This window comes from Scatophagus argus, chromosome 7 (genome assembly GCF_020382885.2).
Source record: "Scatophagus argus isolate fScaArg1 chromosome 7, fScaArg1.pri, whole genome shotgun sequence".
Classification (NCBI taxonomy): Eukaryota; Metazoa; Chordata; class Actinopteri; family Scatophagidae; genus Scatophagus; species Scatophagus argus.
In genome coordinates, this window is record NC_058499.1 from 2,187,986 (window position 1) to 2,208,042 (window position 20,057).

Below are 20,057 nucleotides of genomic sequence, written 5' to 3' on the forward strand. Positions count from 1 at the left end.
TTCTTCTCAATCCTTTGAAAAGATGGCGAAGCCTCTGAGCTGAGGATCTTCAGGGTCTGCGTTTCGTGTTTTGGTCACGCTAACTCGGCGGCAGGAACAGATTCGCTCTGACCAACGCAGTTCATTTGTCGATGAGCAGAGAGTGAGTGAAGGACCGACAGGTTCAACGGTTCACAGCAAAGAAACACACGCTTCCTTGTCTTTCTACACTACCGAGACACCTGTTTCAACATTTAATGGTGGCCCCACAGTCAGCCTCAGGGGTTTAAGTTGCTAATGGCGTCGCGGCGCCCCCAGTTTGAGTCCAGCCAGCAGACTTTGTGGCTCGCCAAGTCCCTTTTCATGTTCTGTATGGGCTAATTCGTGCAGCACTTGGGTCAGCTTTGTTTTGAAATGTGCTTCCTAAGTAAACTTGACTCAGTTTGATTCGAGCTGATCTTTGAAGAACCTTTCATGTGTGAGGACGAGCTTCTCTGTGCGACTCCGCCTTCGATCGGTCAGGGTGGCCGCCGAGAGGAAACGGCCTGAAGAGCGGCCTGAAGAGCGCTGAGCTAGATGCTATGGTGACCTTAACAAGCTGATGTTTAGCAGGAATTCACGATAAAATTGGTGCGAACTTGAACTTGTGATAAGTATGACATCAACCTTTCGTGATGTGCAGAAGGATTGAAAACATCAGCAGTGCAGTCAGCCTCGGCGGAGAGGCTGAATTGATCGTCTCCTCCTGAAAGTCTGAACCTTCGGGCTGTCAGACTCCCCCGTCTGGACCCTCAGGATGTTTCTGTGACGCTCGGTGAAGCCCATCCAGCCGGAAGCCCGTTCGATGGCTTTCAGCTTGTGACACGTAAAGATGACATTTAATCAAGGTGGACCAAGTTCGTCCGATGTGGATCTGCTCAGTGTGTTCTCGCTGTGACCTTCAGAAACGTTAGTCACATGGAAACTCAGTTCAGAGACCAAACGAGCTTCAGTTCAGCCTAAAACTCTTTGGTTTTTGTGAGCCAAGAAACCATCCGAACAACAACTGATCACATCCCGTCTCCTGCTAAACACTTTGTCACGTTTGGCCTGAAGTTTTGTTATTCGCTGTAGTCCTTCATTGTCAGTCCTGCAATCAGGGAGTGTTATACTAGAAGTGTGTGTGTGTGTGTGTGTGTGTGTGTGTGTGTGAAATACGAGTGCCTGACAGCAGCAGCCTGATTACACACAGCAGCAATAAAAACTTAAGTGTCAGTGATTAAACACGACACGTTTTATCACCGAGTGAGTTAGTGAATCACCGACTGCAGTCTGATCATCTGAAATGATCTGCTGATCAAATGTTTTAAACGCACGTTTCAGCTGCATAGAAACAAGAAAATCCTCACCTAAAAATAAAAACATCATCTTAACTATAATGGAGTTGGATGACAAATCACCTGTAGACGCCATAAAACGCCACAAAGGTACATTTAAAAAACTAAAGAGTGAAGTCACTTGGCAGGAATCCTGCGTCACCCGACGTCCTTCACACGGCTCGCTGTGAGCAGTTTCCTGTAGAAAGTGTTTTCTATTTTCAGACATCAGCGATGATATTAATGTTTAATCACATGAGCCACAGAGGACGCATTTCTGCATTGAGGCCTTTCAATGCTAACATTTTCAATGCGGGACAACACTGGAGTTTTGCAGCTCATGGAAACATTCAGCGCGTGAAAGCCTCTGATTGTGGTTCCTGATTTGTCCAAAGGGAACAAAGAAGAAGACGAGCGAGCGTTAACAAACTTCCAGCAGGATTTCGGAGCAGGATTTCGTTCTCTTTGTTCTGTCGTTCTGAAGATGTAAAAACCAACAAAGTCTGAAATGAAGCTCTTTATGGCTCTGACCTTTGTGTTTCATTGCTGCTTCATGTGTGCAGCGAAATCGTGCGTTTAAGCGATTCATTTCGAGTTCTGCCTGGAGTAAAGATGAGGGATGGACTTTTTAACAAACCGTCTTAAAAACAAGCGGAGACAATCCAAAGAGCCATCTCTCCTGAAGATATTGCGGCTGTAAAACAACGGCGGGACTTAAAAACTTCGTCTGGACGGACTGCGAGCAAAGACTGGTTCACTTCCACAGCCGCCTGAGACGGAGCTGAAACAAATTTAATGTTCCCATAAAAGGAGGAGGGCGCAGTGAATGAAACTGGCCTGAGGTCAGCAGTGAGCACATTTCATCCAAATTCAATCTGAAATTTACATTCTGTTTCCTGTCATTGCTATGCAGAGCACAGAGTTTCTCAAGGCAACACATAAAATGTCTGAGAGAAGTGAAATAAAACTTGAGTGCATCTTTCTCCCTCCGTCTCTCGTTCAGGGCAGAAATCCAGCCGGGATAAAATAAAAGAAATTAAAAACATTCGTTTGTTTTTCAATCTGTCATTCAAACCTGACGTGAAATACTGCAAACTGAGTCAGCACGAATTATTCTCAGACGACATGTACACCCCAACATAACTCTGCTGTAGTCGCACTGATCTTTATGACATCGTTTTAATACAGTAATATAGTTTTGATTTTTTAAAATGTGTTTGACCATCTTTTAACCAGGAGAGTCTCATGGAGATTAAGAACCTCTTTTTTAAGGAAGACAGCAAACAAACACATTCTGCTACTGACAGAAAACCCAAAATACAACAGGCACAGCAGCCTCACATGCTCACATTTACACAAGAGAAATTCCTACGAGTCAGGTGTGTAAACACATAAATTACAGCACGAACATCCTGAAGAGCCTTTCAAAGCACTGCTGAAGTCTTTGAGTTTCATGCAAAGCGTCGGGTCTGACACACAAAGTCACACGGTGTGGGAGGTGACGGGTGGACGTTCAGGCCATCCTGTCTGAGCATCAGAGCTCACAATCAGAGCTTTACGATGAGGACTGAACCGTGACCTCAGGTGTCCCAGAATCAAACACAGGTAAAAAAAAACCACTAGCTGAATAAACGAAGACCTAATACAGAACCCTGTGGCACACCTGTGTAGATGGATACCACAGAGAAAATAAAATCCATGACAGATGACCGTCATATCAAATCCACTAAAAGACCAGTTACTGCTCAGTCAAGATCCACTCAACTCAACATGCCAATTAAATTCACTTATCAAATCAAGACAATGAGGATTCAGATCTCTAGAGTCGAGGACCGTCGTCCAGGTTTTCCCCTCACAGGTTAACCTGAGGGGGAGCCCCACCCCCACCCGTCCTAGCCACGCCCACCTGCTGCGTCCCTCCTTATCACCTAATAGGTGTATTATTCAGCCAGCGTCTCTAAAGGTCCTGCTGCAGCTGGATTTATGGTTCAGCTTTCAGTCAGAGGTAGAGCAGCACATCAGGCGGATCAGAGCCTCCTGTGTGGAATTATTACACTCACTTTACTGCACAGGAGGAGGATTAATTAAAGGGAACACTGAGGTGATACATCACCAGGCCGTCACTTCATCTCCCCCCGCAGACTGCGATTGTACTGCGTGCAGGACACAATGAGGCTGCTGCACTGACAGCATCAGCAGTACATGAAAAGTACTCTTCACTGCAGTACAACAAGGTTTCAAATATCAGACTTCATATCACACCGGCTGCCCTCATGAAATATATTAGACCTCCTCAAAAGCATTTCCAGCAGAGACACGAGGGCGAGAGAGAGTCCAGCATCAGCAAAGGGAACTGAAATATTTTCACATTTCACTTGATGGAGTGTGTTTTACGATGGGTCAATGAGGCAGTCAAGCTCGTCTAAGTTCAGTTAAAGAGAAACTTAAATTCAGAACGCGTATGATTGTATTTATTGTAATTACTTTGCAGCTCAGAGAGTCGAGTTAGCAGCCCAAAAGTTATGGGTTTGATTACTGTTCGACGCTGAAGTATGCGTTTTGACAAGGAATGACTTCCGTCCAGGTTTTACTTCCACGTTTCCATCTGTGCTGCAGTCCAAGCTGCCGTGTTCCCTCCCCGGCACAGCGTTGTGTTCACACGCTCACACCCTGCAGCCTTTTATTTAAACCCAGAGGAGGAACCTCCACCCGATGTTTGACGGTGCTCCCTGGCAGCTCATTCGTTTGAGGACGAGCAGTAAACAAAAGAGCAATAAGAGCTCTTTTCTGATAAGACTTTGATTCATCCTGTTCTCTTATCGCCTGCTTTTCAGGATCACCTGCAGGCTTCATTTCCACCGGGACACCAAAGCTTCCCATCTATCTGAGCGCTTTACATACAGGGCAGATGGAGGACGGCGCCCCGCGTGTCCCAGACGATCATATCTGCAGGAACTCAACTGACGGGCCATCAAATGTGAATAAAACCCTTGGAATGACTTCACACCTGCTGCACAGAGGATTTAAAGGTTGAAAATGCCCGAAAGCCTCACACCGTGCAAGTGAAATTATTGTTTCCACTCGCATTACTTCCAAAATATTTATAATAAAGCCCAACATCCTGCACTGACAATGACACTTAAATAAAAGTAAGTAGGTGTAGTCAAGGAAAATACGTGCAGGAAGACACAGCTGAGTGTGAGAGTGGACTGACCGAGTCCGGATGGACCTGCTCAGCAGAGACTTAATTTAATCTGCTGCAGCTTAATATTTCTTCAGAGGAGAAACAGCAGCAGCGGCTCATTACACAAATTAAGTCATGGGAAGCTTACAAATGAGCTTTATTTCTTATTTCTAAATGGACATAGTGTATACTCCTGGAAATTAAAAAGCTGACAGAGACACCGAGTTAAAACTAATTCTGCTTTTAAAGAAGACTTGAGGCATTTTCAGACTGAATCCACCGAATTTAAAGCTATAACAGATGCATCATTTCAGGAGAAAGAAGGAAAAAGAAGAAATGTGTATGGTGACCAACAAGGCAAACAGCTGATTTCATAATCATTTTTCATCAAGCATTTGCAGGTTCCAGCATATTAAACATCAGGCTGTGCAGCTTTTCTTTGTCATTTAAGACATTTAAGTCATCTAAATGAAGTAAAAAAAAGAAATCTGAAGACGTCACTCGTGATGAGAAGTTTTTTGTTGTTTTTTTACAGGTTTTAAACTAAACTATTCGATCACACTAAGTGAAAATGACCTTTAGTTGCAGCTCTGCTCTGCTCGTCTTCTGTACTGAGCAGAAACGTCTCCTTCTCTGCCTTACTGAAGGTAAGGAACCTCATCGTTCTGCGTGGATCTCATTCAGAGAACTGAGTGTGCTGAAATGTTCTCTGTTTGAAGTGGATTAACTGAATATAGAAAAGTTTCCTCCAAACTTTGGGCCTGAACTCAAACTGTTCAGATTTCTGCTGTAATAAGATATCAGGATGAACGTCAGCATGGATTAACTCGTCTCAGTTTGAAACAGAAGACAAAGTTTGCAGCTCATCCTGCTCTGACGAGGGCTTTAATCCCAGGCAGCCTCTGAGCAAGGCACTGACCCCAGACCAGCATCCAGCAGCAGGCGGATCGCAGCCTGCACTGTGAGGTGACCGTCAAGTGACAGTCTGCCACATGGGAAACGTGACCTAAACTGGTGTTATGGCCCCCAGCGGTGATGTTGTAGCATCTCAGTTTGTGTTGCTGCTTTATTGTTCAGGTTAGGCTGAACGTGATGTTCCTCTTCGTCTGTTTTCCCATGACATTAAGTCATTAATCCACAAATGCTGTAATTAACTCTGTGTGAGTTCTGCTTCATGCACTGTCAGCTTTTCTGCGTGGACGAGGCAGAAGGAAGCGTGAGACAGCATAGCAAATGTATTCTTACAAGTGAAAAATAACATAACCCTGACAGCAAACCAGTTTTTTTATTATTTATGTCATTTCATCCTGCATCGTGTCCCTTTAAGTCTGACTTCATTTCACACCATTTTCTCATTGTTGATTTTTTCTTCATAATGCGACTCAAATTGGGCAAACCCAGTTAAGATTAACATTTTTAAAAATAAAACAAAGTTATGTCTAACCAAAAAATGTTTAGACGTGCAGTATATCAAAGGTCAGAGCAGAAGAAACATCGTGGTAAGGTGGGAACAGAAGAGAAGGAGGAGAACAGCAGAAAGACTTTCTGACTGAATCAGATTACAGACGAAATATTAAAACAGTGATGAATGTTTTGTTTCAAAAATAGAGTGAAGTGACTGTAATGAGTCGATATTAGGATCAGTGCACATCTGCTGCACAGGACTTAAATAGCTCGGGTCTTTAATAACTCCAACACGGACCACCGTTACATAAAGCTGCTGTATATGAAGGAAGTTCGTAGGTTTGTTCTACGTAACGGAGACGTCACATCATTTGGACGGTTTCTGTCCGGGAAGGAGCGTATTTCTCAAAATCGTTTACCAATGCTGTCAATTTACCGGTCAGTCTACGTTCCAACCCTCAGACCATCCGAGATCGTGGAGACAAGAGGCTGAAGTGAGTTACCTCTGAAGCTGGAGCTCAACCCAAAGGTGAGGAGCTCGGACACTCGGAGGGATTTTGTTTCAGCCCCTTGTATCTGCCGTCTCAGGTAGACTTAAGGTTGGAACGTAGATGCTCCTTCATGGCAAAAGGATCCGTGTGCTTCAAACATCACGACATTTCCAGTCCGCTTCCCTCTGGACGTTTTCCTGACACGGGCTGAGAACTCGCTGGAAGGAGCCGCCCAGTTCAACCATTTATCCAGTACTCCAATACTTTTTCCAATCCAGTACTTTCTCACCATTTTGTAGTTTTTGCGAGCTAACTGCTGCAGTTTATCCATGACTTTGAGGCAACAATTTCAACCATTTAATAACGATTTTTGGCTATCTGTTTAACCATTTGTCGTTGCTGTTAAAAGTTATGGATTAGTGGTTGAAAGTTAGATGTTTCCTCGTTATCTACAGACTTGTCACACAAACTGGTTTCGGTTTCTCTTCAGTCTTTCCAGATACCCTTAGACGACAGAAGTACCCCTGGCTGGGATTCACTGCCTGAGACATTTGCAGGCTAATCAGAGTAAAGTGTGTCTGCGTCTGTGCAAGCTGCTCCACACTCGTCCATGTTAACGTCTCTCCGTCGCTCTGCAGAGACTCTGAAGGTCTTCAAACTTATCTTCCGCATCTAACTGCTCTCCTCTCTCTGGAGTCATCACACTAAATATCTGAGTTCATTTGAACATGAAACATGATTCAGACCATTGAGTCCGGGCCGTCCGGTGTTTTTGCAGACTCGTTTCAGCTGATTACATCACAGGCTGAGAGCCGACTGTGGTCACTGACATGAAGCCAATGGCCGTCAGACGATCTGCATGAAGGGGAAACAACCATTAAAACAGCCATAAAGAAAAAAGGATGTGTGCGCATGTTTGTACCCTCAGATTCAATTAATGTACTGATTAAAACTGATGCAACCAGTCAGTGGCTCTGTGAGGGTGTGCTTAGCGTTGAACAGATGCTAAGTAATAAGAAATGATAGTTAAAACAGACAAACTGGTGTATTAGCCGAGTTTTATGGGGCAGAAACACAAACCACAAGTTTACAGTTGGTTGAAAAGACGTACTCGCACCACTGACATCTGTCTCATGACTGTCTGTAAACCACGTCTCTGTTGGGGATCACTTTATTCCCTGACTGAGGAGGTTAAATAAAACCTGGACGGAGACCAAACCAGAGCTAAAAGGCGTGAATACCGGGCCTACGTTCAGCAGGAGGACACAAACACGATCAACAGGATGATCCTGTTGGAAGTAAGACGCCTCAGCTGCCAGGACTCCTCGCTCGCTCACTTTTCCCAGGCCGTGAACTTACTTTCAACCGCCCAGACCTGCAATCAGCTGACCGACCCCACCCAACCACTCACCTGTTCCCACTTGTCATCAGCCCTGCAGCCACCTGCACCTCATTGCTGTCTTTCCATGTGCTTTGTGTCTTGGTTCGCTGTTTGTGTCTCACCTGTGTTGGACCTTTTGCATGTTTATCGCACTTTGGATTCCTGCTCCTTCCGGGATTTGCTGCACATGCTGTACTGCTGCTCTCGTTTTGACTGTCTTGCTTTCTATCCTTGGCTTTGTATCTCATTTGGTTATTAAAATCACTGAGCTGCTTCTGCATTTGGGTCCTACCCCGTGTGTGATGACTTCATTAGCTGATACTGTGTCAGCTGTGGTGTTTACAGACTGTTCTGCTGCCCGCAAGTGGATGAAAAAATTTCGATTTCAGGTTTAAGGATAAAGCTCTGCAACAACATCCTCGTGTGTGTCTTTTTTATCCTTAGATGTTGTTTGTCCTGCTTCCAGACTGAGCATCTGCATGAGTCTCAAGAGTCAGCCACTCTCAGCCACGTCCACTGCAACAAAAAGCATCCCGAAGGTGACGAATCGCAGGAGGAGCCACTAAAGCTCCAGGCTGCTACCTGAGCCTGTTTGGATTTGATAGGCATTCAACATGTTATACAAAAGACAAAAGTATCTGAACTTTCCTCTGTTTTCACTCTGACTTAAAGAAGTGACAGATGCTCCTGCGTATCAACAGTCTAACGGTCTGAGTGCAGCTGCTCCGGCTCGAACCAGCAGGAGCTCCACAAATCCATCACTGATACTGACTGATCGCTCTGCCAAGTCGCCTCCTGGAGCTCTAAACAGCAGCTTCCAGCAGTCAGATAACAACCGTCATCGTCTCAGCGGCAGCAGAAATAGCACAGCCATTATCCTGCTGTGTGTTATCAGGATGAGGAGGCAGGATATCAGCTCCTAATCTCCCCCCGCCGCTGTCGCTCACACCGCCACCGCCGCCGCCGCAGCAGCAGCAGGCCGAGGAAAATGGATTCTTCACGCTCACTGCCAAAACATCCCTCCTCCTCTTCCTCCTCCTCATCCTGGCCAACAGTTTGGTGAAAAATGAAACCCTGGCAAAAGGGGAAGAAGGATTGGAGCTGCTCTGGGCCACAAACAAACAATCAGTCTGACTTTTAATTAAAGGAAAGAAAGACAAATGCCTCCGTTTCGAGGAGGTGAGCGAGCTGGAAATGATGTTCAGGACGGTCAAACACACACACCCACACACACACTTTTCACCGTAATGAGGTGAGTTTAATACACCTGCTGTATCTTCTGCTATCGAAGTCCATTTCTGCAGCAGAAGGAAAAGTGGAGATGACCTAAATTATGAGATACAAGTCTAAATCCATTAAATCAAGATGTTGACTCTGAAGATTCAAGCTTTTCATTTTTCATTTCTGTTGGCAAAAAAAGGTTTCTGTAGATCCAAAGTCTAAAACGACTGAAGGGATCATCGGCCCGTGAAATGTTTTGACATCCTGAAGGAAGCATAAAAAATACAAAGAGACTGTGAATCTGAGGTGAAAAATGTTGTTTCTCCACACATGGATGCTCACCTCCTCACTGTGTGTGTGTGTTTACCTGACTCTACCTGCCTGCTCACCTGTGGAGCTGCGTCTGATCAGGTCATCTGCTTGTCCTCCTTCAGCTGGACTGACTCAGACCCTCAGATCGTTCAGTCGCCCGTCCTGCCAAAACACTTCGGGCTGCTAACCCGTTTGGCTCAAACTTTACTTAATTCAGGTTTCCTTGTGCCTCAGGTCCAGTCCTGCCCGATCCGGTTTTCAGCTTCTGGCTCTGTGTGACCCCCTCCTCCCTTCTGTCTGCCACAAACACTCACCTGCCACACTAACTTAACTCTGCCGAAGTGTTGATTCGTCATCAGTCAGGGACTCAAATCTCACTTTAGAGAAACTCGATGTAGATAAAGTCTGTTTCAGTTCGTTTAGTTTGGGTGTTTTGCTTTGTGGATCCAGAAGACTTCGGCCTTGAGAGTTCTAACAGTCTGTGCGTCTGCTCATTGGATCCTCTTCCTGTGTGGCAGGTGTGTTGATTGGAGGTGGATTGTCGGATTTCTTGAAATTTGGACGTTCAACACGTTCAAGCTCAGCGTTGTGTACGGCAGCAGCACCACTGACCTGCGAACGAAATTGGAAATAAAAGAATAAATAAGGTCCTGGTCCTCTGGGCCGGTCCAGTCCAAGACTTTATGATGTTCTTACAAAATATGTTGGATATATAATATATGTATTAAAATGACCAGATACTTTTGATGGGAGTTTAATTTCTGAAGCTGTGAGTTCTCGGTAAACAGGAGCTCCACCCTCCAAACAAAGCCCTTCAGGTCGGACTGGAGGAGGGACGTTCAGCACAAGCAGGCTGTTTAGAGGGACACTTTGCCCTGAAACACAACGGGAATCGGGTTTCAGGTTCAGGTTCAGGTTCAGGTTCAGACCCGTGCTGAACATCTGCAGCAGCACCTCCATTCATCATGTTGGTCCTCTGACTTCACGGCTCTTCAGTCAGCTGACTGTCACTCAGAGTCTCTTCTCAACCCGTCTGCCAGCGCCTGACGTATGAATAAATCTTTAATCGCCACAGCTGAGTGTTAAAGTGACGAGTGTGAATGTGTTTACAAAGCTGATGAGGGAACATTAACATGACGCTGCCACGCACACGCAGCTTCCACGGCGACACTTTGATGCACAGTTTATTCATGAAGCTGGACTCCGATGTGACTGATTTATTCGTTCAGCTGTCTGGAGTTTATTCTGAGCTGATAAATGCTAATCAGTCACAGAGAGCTCAGATCAGGAGCTGCCGCTTAACAAAGGTTTCTTTATCGCAGCGATGACAGTTCAACTGTTAATTAGTGATTAGTCATGAAGAATTAACTTAGTGTCAAATCACAATATGCAGTAATCACACCCCGTCGTTCTCCTTAAAAGAGTCTGTGATGAAGATGATCAGTCAGCTTCATCCCACCTCCAAATGAAGACTCCCATTTCCCATCAGCCTGATGCCTCCTGCAATTAATCGGTTATTCAGAAAATAATAATGAATTACAGAAAAAAAAATCCTTGTAAAGATGAGTAAATTGACACATAACTGCCTGTTCATTATTTGTCCTTGAACTGGCAGCAGACGCAGTAGTGTGTTGCTCTAAGGTATCGTTATGAAGTAAATGATTGGTTGTGGTTGTGATCTGTGTGCCACCAAAACTGACCTGTGATCAGTCGGCCTGGCAGCCTGACCCCGTCTCAGTCTGCTGTCGTGTTGCCTTTACAGACCAAACGAGTGAGCAACTCCAACCTGGAAAAACTCGGATGGGAAAGTTGCGTTTTCACCCAGACGTGAGGAATGAAATTTTTATCTGTCTTCCTGAAAACCTAAAAATCACCAGAGATACACAGTTTTTCACATCACCTGTGTGTGCGTGTGTGTGTGTGTGTGTGTGTGTGTGTGTGTGTGTGTGTGTGTGTGTGTGTGTGTGTGTGTGCGTGTCCAAGGCCTCTGACTGTTTGCAGCTTTGATGATTTTATTTATGACATTTTAAGCCAAGGAGAGAACATAAAGATCAATAGATCAAAGGTGTGTGTGTGTGTGTGTGTGTGTGTGTGTGTGTGTGTGTGTGTGTGCAGTCTTTCATATTTTATACCTCCAGAGACTGTTTCCAGCTCTGAACACACAGCTCTCCTCCCTCCAGTTTATTGACCTCAGTGTGGTGAACCGCTCACTGATTCATCGATACCACAAACCCTCATCTTCCTCTTCTTGTTCTTCCTCCTCAGTGTCACATGGTGTAAAGACGCTCTGTCACAGGACGGGTGACGAATGCAGCCTCACTCTCCTCTCTGCCCCTCCTCCCCTCTCAGCTGGTCATCTGTCTCACATATGAAGTCCAGGGTTTCCATCTTCTCGAGTTGATTTCTTCTTATTTTTTAAATGTGAGTCATGTTAGAGCAAAGGTTTCATCAGTGGGAGACACGCGAGAGCGACAGGTGTGACAGGAAGTCAGTTTGGCTCTTTGGCGTCCAATCAACACGGCAGCTCACGGAGGATGCGAAGGTGCTTTCAAACCTCATTTTCAGTGTGTTTTAGTGTGAACTGTCCCTTTAAACCAGCCTGATGGTGCTGAACGTCCCTGCTCTGATCAGGCCTGAAGAGGTTTTCATTCTCGCTGCCTCCATAAACTAATCAATAAGAGTTTGTTTTGGGAGGTGGAGCTCTGCAGTGACTGGATGATCCTGTTTCCTGAGAACTCAGCGTTAAAAATGAAACACTCATCAAAAATGGAGGAGCTGAACTGTGTGTGTGTGTGTGTGTGTGTGTGGTACATGGGAAACATTTTTGTACAAATGAAAGAAATAAGAAATAACACATGTGTTTACTTGTACCTCTGATTGATAGTTTCAGTCACTCTTCCTGAGTGGGTTTGTGCCGGCTGGCGATCAGTTTGCGTAGTGATGACCGACGCGCCGATCGATTGTTTTTTCAAACACTGACTTTAAGACTTTTACTGTCAGAACCAAAGATCCTCTCTAACGTCTGCGCTCTGCTGTGCGTTCAGAGATGTTTCTGGTGGACATCAAACCAGTTTGTCATCTGTTTTCCGTGGATCTGACAGCCTTCATCTCCGTTTCCTGCATGGCCTGCTCACCAAAACGTTTCTCTCTGTCAGCTAACGTTATGCTTGTGATTTGGATGATTGACTGATTGATGATGATTTGTGTTTTACTTGCACACAACAGATTTGCCATCATTTTAATCCATTCGGCTGTCCACACCTGACTCCAGGCTGCTCCGTGCAGGCTTGCGTTTTAACGGGAGGTTGAGCTCCTCGTCTCCATGCTGATGAAAAGTCGGCGCTCCACAGTTAAACGGTGTTGCAGCTCGCTCCTAAAACCACTGAAGAAGCTGGCGGCTTGTTTTAAAACCACCACCACCTCGTCTAAAGTGGATGCAGCAGCTTGAACTCACTTGAACCCAAGTCGAGACCAAAGAAAAGTCACAATCTGTTTTGTTGGGAAGCTCCAGAAATGTTTTGTGGACGGAGAAACTCCACCTGACTTTCGACTGGCGTGAGGGCGAGTAGATAATGACTGACTTTGCATGTTTGGGTGAACTGTCTCCTTTAAGGGTTCATCCTGAGGAGAAGGTGAATGCCTGACCCACATTGTCTGACATTTCATGACTAAAAACAAACACGTTCTTTAACGTCGTATTCTAAATCTCACCAGCCTCTCTGGCTGCAGAAACACACCTGAAAACACGTTGTCAGGTTGAGTGTGTGACGACCTGCAGTCCAGATCGGTGTGAGCGGTTAAAACTGAGTGTGTTCAGAGCCGAGTGAGACGTCATTACTGTGAATAATGACTCGCTGGAGGCGCTCGTGGCCTTCGCCTTATTAGAGCACTGATGATGACACCTCCAGCGGAGAGAACGGAGAAGAGCAACGGGGAGGCAGAGGAAGACCAGGATCCAATTACCACCAGCTCTGAAAGCTCGCGGCGGGCGAGCGGCGCCCTGTGCTCCAGGCCGCCGTCATCATGGAGGGTTTTTGTCCTCAAGGTCAGGCGGCGGTAAAGAGCTCGCAGACGGTTTTTCAGGTCAGAGAGGGGAAAAAAATCATCTCTGCTGGAGGTCAGAAATGACATCCTGATGCTGGCTACACACATGTAATCCCTTTAGAAGCACTTCAGCCGCCATGACCTTTGATCACATCTGTCTGTGAGGAAGTCTACAAGAAGAAGAAGTCGCAGAAGAAGAAGAGGAGGAGGAGGAGGAGGAGGAGGAGGGACTACGTGATGAGGTTATCCTTGGAGAATGTGACATATTATGGTCTTTTGTCCTCACTTAAAGGCACCTTCATCTTTGAATTACGGTCTTTTGAAGCTGCACTAATCGCTTTGAACCTCAGAGTCAATTTGTTAAGTGGACGCACATGTTTTATCTTTAATCCTTTCTTCATGTTCAGAATTCATCATTTTTATTATCCATCATTTGTCTCAGGATTACACATTAAAAGTCAGAGCAGTCGTTATGTATGCGTCAGCTCCTGTGACTCGTGGATCGGCGCATGTGTCATTGGCGTTTACGCTGCGTTGAATGATCATCGCTGAGGCACAGTCCACGTCAGCTCTACGGTCTACACCTTTCTCATCCGGTCCGGTCTCCTGGAAACCAGTTTCACATACAGCTAATTAGCAGCAGCCAGAACGCCAACAAGGAAACATAATGTCAACTCCTGATGAGGCCACGTAAGCAACGTGATGCTGAACATGTCAGTAGAATATTCACTGAAAACGTATTTCACGTACGACATAAACAACACGACTTAACTCCTGTGGTGTCACATGCAGCTCAGTTGGAAAAGCAAAGCTGACTGACCCGCGGCAGTCGTCCATGCCGAGCCCTGCCAGCTTCAGTTTGTTGATTTACTCATGTGGACTGTTGTGGTCCACGCATGAGGTGAACTTGCAGATGTGAACTTCCTGTGTTGAGTGTTGAAGTATGGCACGTTGAACGGTCACTTCCTACCGAACATGTCAGTCAGTCGCTGCCTCTTCCTGCAGCTTCGTCGACGTCCACAACACATTTGGTTTTCTGTGTGTCCCCCCTCAGTGTCTCTGAGCTGCTGATAATCTGGTGTCAAAACCAGACGTGTGTTTTATTCACAAGTCCATCAGTTCCAGCCTCTGAGGAAGTGGATTTCTTCAGCGCGGGGACAGAACACGAGACCTGCCTCCTTCAAACGGCCTTTGCATGTGAGTCTCTTCTTTCTTTCTGTTCCCTCCATCTGTTGAAGGAAGGCGATGGTTCAGCTCGTACTCTCACTGCAGACGGATGAAGCGACTGGGCTGAAAATGGGACCAGAACGATGAAGGTGATGTTGAAAAGACAGCCTGAACTGAGAGAGGAAACACTTGAAAAAGTTGTTTTGGCTCCAGAAAAATGAACAATAAAACATTAATAAATCATTTTATTTTAATGACTGTTTGTCTTTTGATGGGTTTTTCAATGACGAGCTCTTTTCTTTCTGTCCTTGTCAGGAGACATCAGTTCAATCTGAAAAAACGGATCAGAATCTAGATTTTTGCGGACATCATTAAAGGAAAAACGACTGTTTTCTCCTCTTTGTGCCTGGAAATGGATGATCTAATAAACACAAAAACTGACATGGAAGCCTTCAGTCCTGGTGTCTGCAGTGGAGCTGATTCAGGTTCTTCAGTTTCACGTCATCATCGGGTGTTTACTTTGTGTTCTCAGCCGATCGTGAGCCAGAATCTTGACTCCGTCCTCGTTCAAACGGCTTCAGGCAGAGCGTCGCTGAGTCGCTGCGTCGCTGCGTCGCTGCTGACTGAAGTCTGCCGAGCGTTTGTCCCACACCCGATCAGAGCTCAGCGTGAACATGAAGTGGAGAAGAAGACTCACTGATGTCTGAAAGAGCTGTTCTGTCGGAGAGGAAGTGGCGGCGTTTTGTTCAGCGGGAAGCAGACGCCTCTGCGGAGACTGAGAGATATCCTCCCCTCGGAAACAAAGAGCACGACTCAGCACGTCAAGCTCTGGCGTTTAACACGTCGACGTGTCTGAGGAGTCTGAGCAGTTTGAAAAGGCTTCGGTGGACGTTTATTCACCAAGTCTGTTTCCAGTGCAGCTCGTCCCACTTCGCTTTCATCAGAACAGCCAGAAAACAAAACAAAACTTTTAGCTCTGGTTTTGTTTGATATTCTCTGGTTGTTGGTCAACATGTCAACAGCATTGCATTAGCCACATTAAGTTCAGTATTCTGTGGTGTTTCAGCCCAGTGTTTGTTCAGGATACACTAAAACACTCTGACTCTCCGTCCTCTTTCTGCCGACTGATCGATACCCCCCCCCTTCTGGTCCTTCTTCATCTGCAGCACTTGACCTTTGACCTCTGTATGGATCCAGACCTCCTCAGTTCATTTTGTCCTCACTGAGAGCCTGAATGGATCTGTGGCACCAGCGAACATCAGCAGCTCCGGTTCAGACTCTCAGCGGTCAGAGGTTAATGGGATCAGGAACCGATCAGTCGTATCAGTTTGTCAGATTAAAGAGGGGTTATTGATGACTGTGGATGTGATCAGCTTTAAAAACACAGATGGAGAAAACACAGACACTCAGCTGACTCCCTCTGGAGACAAATTAACCCAAAGATGTCGATAACTACTCAGTTTGTCCTGGATTATCTCTGCCAGTCACTGTGATCAATATCTAAAGATAAGTGATGTTAGACCTAAGTGAGCCTGGAGCCACACGGGGTCCTAACAATAAGGTCCTGCCTCCATCTGCTAACTCTTCATTCTGGAATAATTCAGCGTGAGGGTTGTTTTTTGAATAGACAGAAGAAACTGAGATCCAACCCGACGGACTCAAACACGGGTTGACGAGCCGCCACAGGAAACAGCTGGAATCCAGTCGCCTCTTCGTCCTGTTTGCACACTCCATTCACACATCATGTGTAACAGTAGATACATTTTGCAGATTATACTTTCACCTACACAAGTTTTTGAGACATTAAGATGCGGTGGAGTATTTTCACAGTGTGCTATTAGTACTGACTAGAATCTCAACATTTCTTCCAGCTCTGAAAACATGTTTCGACTTTTCAGCTGCAAATTAGCTGCGTGTGGCTGCTAGCACACGCTGTACATGTTGTCAGTGATCACAAACTGGATCAGTGTTTCAGGGAATGCAGTCTGTCGCTGTGTCTGTACGTCTCATCTGTCCGTCTGCCTCAGGCGCGGCAGCTTCTGGTCTTCCTCCTCAACTCATCCTCATTAACGCTTCTTAAAGGAGTCCCGTTGGCAAGGTCACCGTTGCCCCAGTAACGCTTTGCTGGCAGGACGATGCTGAGAATAATGATGAGGACTATCAGAGCAACATCAGCAGCATCGGGAGATAAAATCCGCTGAGAGGAAAAAAAAGACAACTTTATCAAGAAGATTACAGCCTGAAGGAGGGAGGAGGAGCAGAGTAAGTGAGGAGGTCAGCGAGGTCAGGTCCAGGTCCTCTTCTGAGTCGTAGTGTGGAAGCGGCACGGCAACATGATGGACCGTAGGCGGTCCAGGTCCATGGAAGCAGTTTGTTTTCATGTCCTTTACCTAACGACCAGCAGCAGGGAGATGATGGCTGACCTCTTTTGTCTCTCCGTCTGCACCAGCAGTACACGTTATGAAACTAATGATTTTTAGAGGAGCTGCTTAAACGCTTTGACGCCGTCCAATGAGAGACTGCGGATTTGTGTCAGATCATGGACATTGAGGCCAGGGAGCCTCTGTGACCCACATCATGATCTCAGTGTTTGTGTTTATTTCTCTGAGTCTGTGAGGTTCGTCTCTGCAGCTCCGCTCTGATCTGATTTCCATCAGACTGGAAGGGTATCGACTGATCTATTATTGATCAGTCAGACTCAGGTAGGTTGGCTAACTATAAAGTGCTCAGGCTGCGCTAAGCAACAGCTTCAGATGCCGACGGATGTACAAACTACGACGCAGCCGTGTTGTTTGTGGACATTTTGTGTCTCTTTGTGGACATTTTGTGTCCCTTTTTGTGCGTCTCTTTGTGCTTGTTTTGTTTCTGTCAGTGATTCTGCAGGTGAAGCCCTGAGGCCTGCACCCAGTGGGCCTGATCAGTCACCATCTGAGCACCTAAAACCTGCAGAGGTGACTGAACGTCTTTACGTGAAGATTCAGGGTTACAGTAAATATTCTCCTCACGTGGGAGCATGTCTGCACTCTGTGAGGTTTACTGTGTGTGATTAACCGAGCCGTCGTTCATCATTTATCACACGCTGACGACGCTTTGATGCATAAATTCCGACTCTTCCTCCGTCATCTGCCGATCCGCCTGAGTCAACTCTGCCAGCAACCTGTGCAAACTCACAAAAACCTCTGAATTATTGATCAGGACCCAGTGTTTCCTCCCGTCAGCTGCGCTTCTCTCTGATATCACATCAATACGCTTCAGACCACACAGTGAAAACTCTTTAGCTGCAGACGATGAGTCTTCTTCCGAGGAGCGAGTTCCTGTCCTCCTGCTGTGATTTAACATGTCGGTCAGCTGATACAATCTGCTATGAGTGTAAGAATACAAAACATGTATTAACAATCCATCAGTGGTCTTCTTTAGGGTTCAGAGAGTAAAACGGATAGAAAGGAAGTGGAAACATGGACCTCTGGACGTCTCTGATGGTGCTATCAAAATAACTTTCCTAAAATGAAAAATAAATCGGCTGATGCAAAGACAAAGGCGACACAAGAGTTTAACTCAGCGTTTATCAGCTCTTCTGCAGACAGACAGGAAGTGAAATGTGCAGTCGGTGGCGGCGGCAGCAGCTGGTGTTTGTTGCGTCTCTGGGGAAGCCTGAGGCCCTCGGGGGAGATGATGTGTTAGATGTGTGAGGCTGGTTTGTCCATCTGCCGTGTGTGTTTATGGGTGTTAGCATCAAACACTGATACGACGCAAAGAATGATGGGAGGGGAAACGTCGCCGTTCTGTGGGTAGTGATGTGGCGGTGACATACTGACGGTGATGCTTGATTGGCTGGTGCTACCTAAGAACATTTACATCTGAAACCAACACAACATCACAGCCTGTCTATGGCAGGAGCTCCACTGCCCACGACTCAGCCAATCACAGCCGTCCCGCTGACAGGCCATCAGCTGTCGTCATGCCATCAGGCAGCTGGAGGTGCCGCCCGCCGCCGCCGCCACAGCGTGTGACATCAGCACGGACACGGAGTCGCCCCAGGCAAAGTCACAAGCCGGAGGACGGCAGCAGGAGGGGAGGACATGAAGAGGACGTCAGGGCTGAGGAGCTGCTGTGACTGAGACGGAGGATCATCACTTCTTAATGAACTGTCCAAGAGTTTTAGAGTTCTGAACCAAAGCATAAATGAAACCACCAACAAGGTTTCAAGTCCTTGTCTGTTTGTTTCTGAGAATGTGGTGATTAGCAATAACCATAAACTATACTGATGTTGCATAAGCGTGCAAACACACACACACACACACACACACACAAGTCTGACTTATGAAATGTGTGAACACCAAGTCAGTTAAACTGAGACATTAGCTTTTATTTGGTCAGTTTTAAGCTTCACGTTTCCCCAAGGTGTGGTGCCATGTTGTGTGTGTGTGTGTGTGTGTGTGTGTGTGTGTGTGTGTGTGTGAGGCTGCAGGATTTCAGGTCCGGGATGACACCAGATTTCCAGACTGTAGGTTGTTCTGTACTTTGCGATTCCTCTTCGCTCTCCATTGACGGCGTCGTGGATAAAGTGATCAGCCTGACAGCGACTGCTAATATTTATGATCCACGTCATCCCGTCAGCAGCAGGAAACACATCACTTTTACGGAGGGGGCGTTAATATGACTGTTATTCGTGGATTTACGTGTCCGTCCTGCGGCGACCGTTTGTCCCTGCGGGCACTAAAACGCACCACGGTGTGAAAATCTGCATGAGGTTTGGAGAAGCAGACTGTGAAACCTGAACTGAAGAAGAGACCAACGTGTCTGCACTCAGTTTGTCTGCTCTGAAAATCCTTTACAGCCGCACTGCAGCATCACCTCAGCTGTTCAGCTACAGCAAACTCAAGTCCATTTGCTCTCAGTGCAGATCGTTTGGTTTGAAAGCTGTTTGAGTTCACCTGCTGATGGTCAAATCTGTGTGTGTGTGTGTGTGTGTGTGTGTGTTATTCGGTGACTCTGAGCAGACCTGAGGATGCGATGCCGAGACGCTCTTGAAGCCTCCACAGCTCAGTCACAGCGGCAGACGCCTTCAGGGCCGCACCGCAGCGCTGATCGATAAGTCATCCTGTGATGGGAGAAGCTCACTGGTGGGTCTGCATATCAATCCACTTTTCTCATCTTCTCTCTGTTTTCTGCCGTCATGTCTGAATGAGCCTGTAAACCAGCGAAGACGCCGCTGCAGCTGACTCACCAAACGAGATGAAAGCCTGACCCGGAGACCTCCTGTAGGCATGACTGAGGAGCTCGTCCGTGAGCTTCACCCCGAGCCGAGCTGCCCGAGAGCTGCAGAGTAAAAAGTCCGCCACAGATTAGCCACCATATTTCACCCAACAAATCTGTTTCCTGTCAGACAACAAGTAACGAGCAGGAAAGTCTGTTCCTTGAACTAAATGAGCTGCACGTGCGTGTTATTGTTTTGCTTATGCTCGTAACACATGCAGAAAGTCAGCAAAACAAACAACATCTAAACAATATTACTAATG

The 20,057-nt window shown here is 46.3% G+C and overlaps 1 long non-coding RNA gene across 2 annotated transcripts; it reads right to left on the reverse strand.

Annotated features, from left to right (window-relative positions):
• Window positions 1-6,497: 6,497 nt before the first annotated feature.
• LOC124062602 lies at window positions 6,498-10,199 on the reverse strand. Of its 2 annotated transcripts, XR_006843956.1 has the most exons (4): window positions 10,069-10,199; window positions 9,405-9,939; window positions 9,062-9,120; window positions 6,498-8,868 (listed from the first exon to the last, which is right to left on the reverse strand). It is a non-coding gene; the product is annotated as an uncharacterized LOC124062602 (long non-coding RNA). The 2 variants fall into 2 exon arrangements; XR_006843955.1 differs by having other exon boundaries at window positions 9,062-9,939.
• Between the last annotated feature and the right edge of the window lie 9,858 nt (window positions 10,200-20,057).